Source organism: Astyanax mexicanus, chromosome 21 (genome assembly GCF_023375975.1).
Source record: "Astyanax mexicanus isolate ESR-SI-001 chromosome 21, AstMex3_surface, whole genome shotgun sequence".
In the NCBI taxonomy this organism is placed as follows: domain Eukaryota; kingdom Metazoa; phylum Chordata; class Actinopteri; order Characiformes; family Acestrorhamphidae; genus Astyanax; species Astyanax mexicanus.
This window is the reverse complement of record NC_064428.1, coordinates 71256-79543: the sequence shown is the minus strand read 5'-3', so window position 1 is coordinate 79543 and position 8288 is coordinate 71256.

Sequence of the window (8288 nt, the reverse complement as noted above, 5' to 3'; positions counted from 1 at the left end):
AGGAGTTTGGCCTACGTTGACTTCTGTGACACGAAACTTTACAGGCAACCTCAAATGTGCTATCCGGACAACATATTACAATTTCAGACCTCTGAGTTGTCAGGGGAAGGAGTTTGGCCTACGTTGACTTCTGTGGCACGAAACTTTACAGGCAACCTCAAATGTGCTATCCGGACAACATATTACAATTTTAGACCTCTGAGTTGTCAGGGGAAGGAGTTTGGCCTACGTTGACTTCTGTGGCACGAAACTTTACAGGCAACCTCAAATGTGCTATCCGGACAACATATTACAATTTCAGACCTCTGAGTTGTCGGGGGAAGGAGTTTGGCCTACGTTGACTTCTGTGGCACGAAACTTTACAGGCAACCTCAAATGTGCTATCCGGACAACATATTACAATTTTAGACCTCTGAGTTGTCGGGGGAAGGAGTTTGGCCTACGCTGACTTCTGTGGCACGAAACTTTACGGGCAACCTCAAATGTGCTATCCGGACAACATATTTCGATTTCAGACCTCTGGGTTGTCAGGGGAAGGAGTTTGGTCTACGTTGACTTCAGTAATATGAAACTTTACAAACAACACCAGAAGTGCCATTCAGACAACATATTTAAATTTCAGACCTCTAGGTTGTCGGGGGAAGGAGTTTGGCCTACGTTGACTTCTGTAACACGAAACTTTACAAACAACACCAGAAGTACCATTAGGACAACATATTTAAATTTCAGACCTCTAGGTTGTCGGGGGAAGGAGTTTGGCCTACGTTGACTTCTGTAGCACGAAACTTTACAGGCAACCTCAAATGTGCTATCCGGACAACATATTACAATTTCAGACCTCTGAGTTGTCAGGGGAAGGAGTTTGGCCTACGTTGACTTCTGTGACACGAAACTTTACAGGCAACCTCAAATGTGCTATCCGGACAACATATTACAATTTCAGACCTCTGAGTTGTCAGGGGAAGGAGTTTGGCCTACGTTGACTTCTGTGGCACGAAACTTTACAGGCAACCTCAAATGTGCTATCCGGACAACATATTACAATTTTAGACCTCTGAGTTGTCAGGGGAAGGAGTTTGGCCTACGTTGACTTCTGTGGCACGAAACTTTACAGGCAACCTCAAATGTGCTATCCGGACAACATATTACAATTTCAGACCTCTAAGTTGTCGGGGGAAGGAGTTTGGCCAACGTTGACTTCTGTGGCACGAAACTTTACAGGCAACCTCAAATGTGCTATCCGGACAACATATTACAATTTCAGACCTCTGAGTTGTCGGGGGAAGGAGTTTGGCCTACGTTGACTTCTGTGGCACGAAACTTTACAGGCAACCTCAAATGTGCTATCCGGACAACATATTACAATTTCAGACCTCTGAGTTGTCGGGGGAAGGAGTTTGGCCTACGTTGACTTCTATAACACGAAACTTTACAAACAACACCAGAAGTACCATTCGGACAACATATTTAAATTTCAGACCTCTAAGTTGTCGGGGGAAGGAGTTTGGCCAACGTTGACTTCTGTGGCACGAAACTTTACAGGCAACCTCAAATGTGCTATCCGGACAACATATTACAATTTCAGACCTCTGAGTTGTCGGGGGAAGGAGTTTGGCCTACGTTGACTTCTGTGGCACGAAACTTTACAGGCAACCTCAAATGTGCTATCCGGACAACATATTACAATTTTAGACCTCTGAGTTGTCGGGGGAAGGAGTTTGGCCTACGCTGACTTCTGTGGCACGAAACTTTACGGGCAACCTCAAATGTGCTATCCGGACAACATATTACAATTTCAGACCTCTGAGTTGTCGGGGGAAGGAGTTTGGCCTACGTTGACTTCTGTGGCACGAAACTTTACAGGCAACCTCAAATGTGCTATCCGGACAACATATTACAATTTTAGACCTCTGAGTTGTCGGGGGAAGGAGTTTGGCCTACGCTGACTTCTGTGGCACGAAACTTTACGGGCAACCTCAAATGTGCTATCCGGACAACATATTTTGATTTCAGACCTCTGGGTTGTCAGGGAAAGGAGTTTGGTCTACGTTGACTTCAGTAACACGAAACTTTACAAACAACACCAGAAGTGCCATTCAGACAACATATTTAAATTTCAGACCTCTAGGTTGTCGGGGGAAGGAGTTTGGCCTACGTTGACTTCTGTAACACGAAACTTTACAAACAACACCAGAAGTACCATTAGGACAACATATTTAAATTTCAGACCTCTAGGTTGTCGGGGGAAGGAGTTTGGCCTACGTTGACTTCTGTAGCACGAAACTTTACAGGCAACCTCAAATGTGCTATCCGGACAACATATTACAATTTCAGACCTCTGAGTTGTCAGGGGAAGGAGTTTGGCCTACGTTGACTTCTGTGGCACGAAACTTTACAGGCAACCTCAAATGTGCTATCCGGACAACATATTACAATTTCAGACCTCTAAGTTGTCGGGGGAAGGAGTTTGGCCAACGTTGACTTCTGTGGCACGAAACTTTACAGGCAACCTCAAATGTGCTATCCGGACAACATATTACAATTTCAGACCTCTGAGTTGTCGGGGGAAGGAGTTTGGCCAAGGTTGACTTCTGTGGCACGAAACTTTACAGGCAACCTCAAATGTGCTATCCGGACAACATATTACAATTTCAGACCTCTAAGTTGTCGGGGGAAGGAGTTTGGCCAACGTTGACTTCTGTGGCACGAAACTTTACAGGCAACCTCAAATGTGCTATCCGGAAAACATATTACAATTTCAGACCTCTGAGTTGTCGGGGGAAGGAGTTTGGCCTACGTTGACTTCTGTGGCACGAAACTTTACAGGCAACCTCAAATGTGCTATCCGGACAACATATTACAATTTCAGACCTCTGAGTTGTCGGGGGAAGGAGTTTGGCCTACGTTGACTTCTATAACACGAAACTTTACAAACAACACCAGAAGTACCATTCGGACAACATATTTAAATTTCAGACCTCTAAGTTGTCGGGGGAAGGAGTTTGGCCAACGTTGACTTCTGTGGCACGAAACTTTACAGGCAACCTCAAATGTGCTATCCGGACAACATATTACAATTTCAGACCTCTGAGTTGTCGGGGGAAGGAGTTTGGCCTACGTTGACTTCTGTGGCACGAAACTTTACAGGCAACCTCAAATGTGCTATCCGGACAACATATTACAATTTTAGACCTCTGAGTTGTCGGGGGAAGGAGTTTGGCCTACGCTGACTTCTGTGGCACGAAACTTTACGGGCAACCTCAAATGTGCTATCCGGACAACATATTACAATTTCAGACCTCTGAGTTGTCGGGGGAAGGAGTTTGGCCTACGTTGACTTCTGTGGCACGAAACTTTACAGGCAACCTCAAATGTGCTATCCGGACAACATATTACAATTTTAGACCTCTGAGTTGTCGGGGGAAGGAGTTTGGCCTACGCTGACTTCTGTGGCACGAAACTTTACGGGCAACCTCAAATGTGCTATCCGGACAACATATTTTGATTTCAGACCTCTGGGTTGTCAGGGAAAGGAGTTTGGTCTACGTTGACTTCAGTAACACGAAACTTTACAAACAACACCAGAAGTGCCATTCAGACAACATATTTAAATTTCAGACCTCTAGGTTGTCGGGGGAAGGAGTTTGGCCTACGTTGACTTCTGTAACACGAAACTTTACAAACAACACCAGAAGTACCATTAGGACAACATATTTAAATTTCAGACCTCTAGGTTGTCGGGGGAAGGAGTTTGGCCTACGTTGACTTCTGTGGCACGAAACTTTACAGGCAACCTCAAATGTGCTATCCGGACAACATATTACAATTTCAGACCTCTAAGTTGTCGGGGGAAGGAGTTTGGCCAACGTTGACTTCTGTGGCACGAAACTTTACAGGCAACCTCAAATGTGCTATCCGGACAACATATTACAATTTCAGACCTCTAAGTTGTCGGGGGAAGGAGTTTGGCCAACGTTGACTTCTGTGGCACGAAACTTTACAGGCAACCTCAAATGTGCTATCCGGACAACATATTACAATTTCAGACCTCTGAGTTGTCGGGGGAAGGAGTTTGGCCAAGGTTGACTTCTGTGGCACGAAACTTTACAGGCAACCTCAAATGTGCTATCCGGACAACATATTACAATTTCAGACCTCTAAGTTGTCGGGGGAAGGAGTTTGGCCAACGTTGACTTCTGTGGCACGAAACTTTACAGGCAACCTCAAATGTGCTATCCGGAAAACATATTACAATTTCAGACCTCTGAGTTGTCGGGGGAAGGAGTTTGGCCTACGTTGACTTCTGTGGCACGAAACTTTACAGGCAACCTCAAATGTGCTATCTGGACAACATATTACAATTTCAGACCTCTGAGTTGTCGGGGGAAGGAGTTTGGCCTACGTTGACTTCTGTGGCACGAAACTTTACAGGCAACCTCAAATGTGCTATCCGGACAACATATTACAATTTTAGACCTCTGAGTTGTCGGGGGAAGGAGTTTGGCCTACGCTGACTTCTGTGGCACGAAACTTTACGGGCAACCTCAAATGTGCTATCCGGACAACATATTTCGATTTCAGACCTCTGGGTTGTCAGGGGAAGGAGTTTGGTCTATGTTGACTTCAGTAACATGAAACTTTACAAACAACACCAGAAGTGCCATTCAGACAACATATTTAAATTTCAGACCTCTAGGTTGTCGGGGGAAGGAGTTTGGCCTACGTTGACTTCTGTAACACGAAACTTTACAAACAACACCAGAAGTACCATTAGGACAACATATTTAAATTTCAGACCTCTAGGTTGTCGGGGGAAGGAGTTTGGCCTACGTTGACTTCTGTAGCACGAAACTTTACAGGCAACCTCAAATGTGCTATCCGGACAACATATTACAATTTCAGACCTCTGAGTTGTCAGGGGAAGGAGTTTGGCCTACGTTGACTTCTGTGACACGAAACTTTACAGGCAACCTCAAATGTGCTATCCGGACAACATATTACAATTTCAGACCTCTGAGTTGTCAGGGGAAGGAGTTTGGCCTACGTTGACTTCTGTGGCACGAAACTTTACAGGCAACCTCAAATGTGCTATCCGGACAACATATTACAATTTTAGACCTCTGAGTTGTCAGGGGAAGGAGTTTGGCCTACGTTGACTTCTGTGGCACGAAACTTTACAGGCAACCTCAAATGTGCTATCCGGACAACATATTACAATTTCAGACCTCTGAGTTGTCGGGGGAAGGAGTTTGGCCTACGTTGACTTCTGTGGCACGAAACTTTACAGGCAACCTCAAATGTGCTATCCGGACAACATATTACAATTTTAGACCTCTGAGTTGTCGGGGGAAGGAGTTTGGCCTACGCTGACTTCTGTGGCACGAAACTTTACGGGCAACCTCAAATGTGCTATCCGGACAACATATTTCGATTTCAGACCTCTGGGTTGTCAGGGGAAGGAGTTTGGTCTACGTTGACTTCAGTAATATGAAACTTTACAAACAACACCAGAAGTGCCATTCAGACAACATATTTAAATTTCAGACCTCTAGGTTGTCGGGGGAAGGAGTTTGGCCTACGTTGACTTCTGTAACACGAAACTTTACAAACAACACCAGAAGTACCATTAGGACAACATATTTAAATTTCAGACCTCTAGGTTGTCGGGGGAAGGAGTTTGGCCTACGTTGACTTCTGTAGCACGAAACTTTACAGGCAACCTCAAATGTGCTATCCGGACAACATATTACAATTTCAGACCTCTGAGTTGTCAGGGGAAGGAGTTTGGCCTACGTTGACTTCTGTGACACGAAACTTTACAGGCAACCTCAAATGTGCTATCCGGACAACATATTACAATTTCAGACCTCTGAGTTGTCAGGGGAAGGAGTTTGGCCTACGTTGACTTCTGTGGCACGAAACTTTACAGGCAACCTCAAATGTGCTATCCGGACAACATATTACAATTTTAGACCTCTGAGTTGTCAGGGGAAGGAGTTTGGCCTACGTTGACTTCTGTGGCACGAAACTTTACAGGCAACCTCAAATGTGCTATCCGGACAACATATTACAATTTCAGACCTCTAAGTTGTCGGGGGAAGGAGTTTGGCCAACGTTGACTTCTGTGGCACGAAACTTTACAGGCAACCTCAAATGTGCTATCCGGACAACATATTACAATTTCAGACCTCTGAGTTGTCGGGGGAAGGAGTTTGGCCTACGTTGACTTCTGTGGCACGAAACTTTACAGGCAACCTCAAATGTGCTATCCGGACAACATATTACAATTTCAGACCTCTGAGTTGTCAGGGGAAGGAGTTTGGCCTACGTTGACTTCTGTGGCACGAAACTTTACAGGCAACCTCAAATGTGCTATCCGGACAACATATTACAATTTTAGACCTCTGAGTTGTCGGGGGAAGGAGTTTGGCCTACGCTGACTTCTGTGGCACGAAACTTTACGGGCAACCTCAAATGTGCTATCCGGACAACATATTTCGATTTCAGACCTCTGGGTTGTCAGGGGAAGGAGTTTGGTCTACGTTGACTTCAGTAACATGAAACTTTACAAACAACACCAGAAGTGCCATTCAGACAACATATTTAAATTTCAGACCTCTAGGTTGTCGGGGGAAGGAGTTTGGCCTACGTTGACTTCTGTAACACGAAACTTTACAAACAACACCAGAAGTACCATTAGGACAACATATTTAAATTTCAGACCTCTAGGTTGTCGGGGGAAGGAGTTTGGCCTACGTTGACTTCTGTAGCACGAAACTTTACAGGCAACCTCAAATGTGCTATCAGGACAACATATTACAATTTCAGACCTCTGAGTTGTCAGGTGAAGGAGTTTGGCCTACGTTGACTTCTGTGACACGAAACTTTACAGGCAACCTCAAATGTGCTATCCGGACAACATATTACAATTTCAGACCTCTGAGTTGTCAGGGGAAGGAGTTTGGCCTACGTTGACTTCTGTGGCACGAAACTTTACAGGCAACCTCAAATGTGCTATCCGGACAACATATTACAATTTTAGACCTCTGAGTTGTCAGGGGAAGGAGTTTGGCCTACGTTGACTTCTGTGGCACGAAACTTTACAGGCAACCTCAAATGTGCTATCCGGACAACATATTACAATTTCAGACCTCTAAGTTGTCGGGGGAAGGAGTTTGGCCAACGTTGACTTCTGTGGCACGAAACTTTACAGGCAACCTCAAATGTGCTATCCGGACAACATATTACAATTTCAGACCTCTGAGTTGTTGGGGGAAGGAGTTTGGCCTACGTTGACTTCTGTGGCACGAAACTTTACAGGCAACCTCAAATGTGCTATCCGGACAACATATTACAATTTTAGACCTCTGAGTTGTCGGGGGAAGGAGTTTGGCCTACGCTGACTTCTGTGGCACGAAACTTTACGGGCAACCTCAAATGTGCTATCCGGACAACATATTTCGATTTCAGACCTCTGGGTTGTCAGGGGAAGGAGTTTGGTCTATGTTGACTTCAGTAACACGAAACTTTACAAACAACACCAGAAGTGCCATTCAGACAACATATTTAAATTTCAGACCTCTAGGTTGTCGGGGGAAGGAGTTTGGCCTACGTTGACTTCTGTAACACGAAACTTTACAAACAACACCAGAAGTACCATTAGGACAACATATTTAAATTTCAGACCTCTAGGTTGTCGGGGGAAGGAGTTTGGCCTACGTTGACTTCTGTAGCACGAAACTTTACAGGCAACCTCAAATGTGCTATCCGGACAACATATTACAATTTCAGACCTCTGAGTTGTCAGGGGAAGGAGTTTGGCCTACGTTGACTTCTGTGACACGAAACTTTACAGGCAACCTCAAATGTGCTATCCGGACAACATATTACAATTTCAGACCTCTGAGTTGTCAGGGGAAGGAGTTTGGCCTACGTTGACTTCTGTGGCACGAAACTTTACAGGCAACCTCAAATGTGCTATCCGGACAACATATTACAATTTTAGACCTCTGAGTTGTCAGGGGAAGGAGTTTGGCCTACGTTGACTTCTGTGGCACGAAACTTTACAGGCAACCTCAAATGTGCTATCCGGACAACATATTACAATTTCAGACCTCTGAGTTGTCGGGGGAAGGAGTTTGGCCTACGTTGACTTCTGTGGCACGAAACTTTACAGGCAACCTCAAATGTGCTATCCGGACAACATATTACAATTTTAGACCTCTGAGTTGTCGGGGGAAGGAGTTTGGCCTACGCTGACTTCTGTGGCACGAAACTTTACGGGCAAC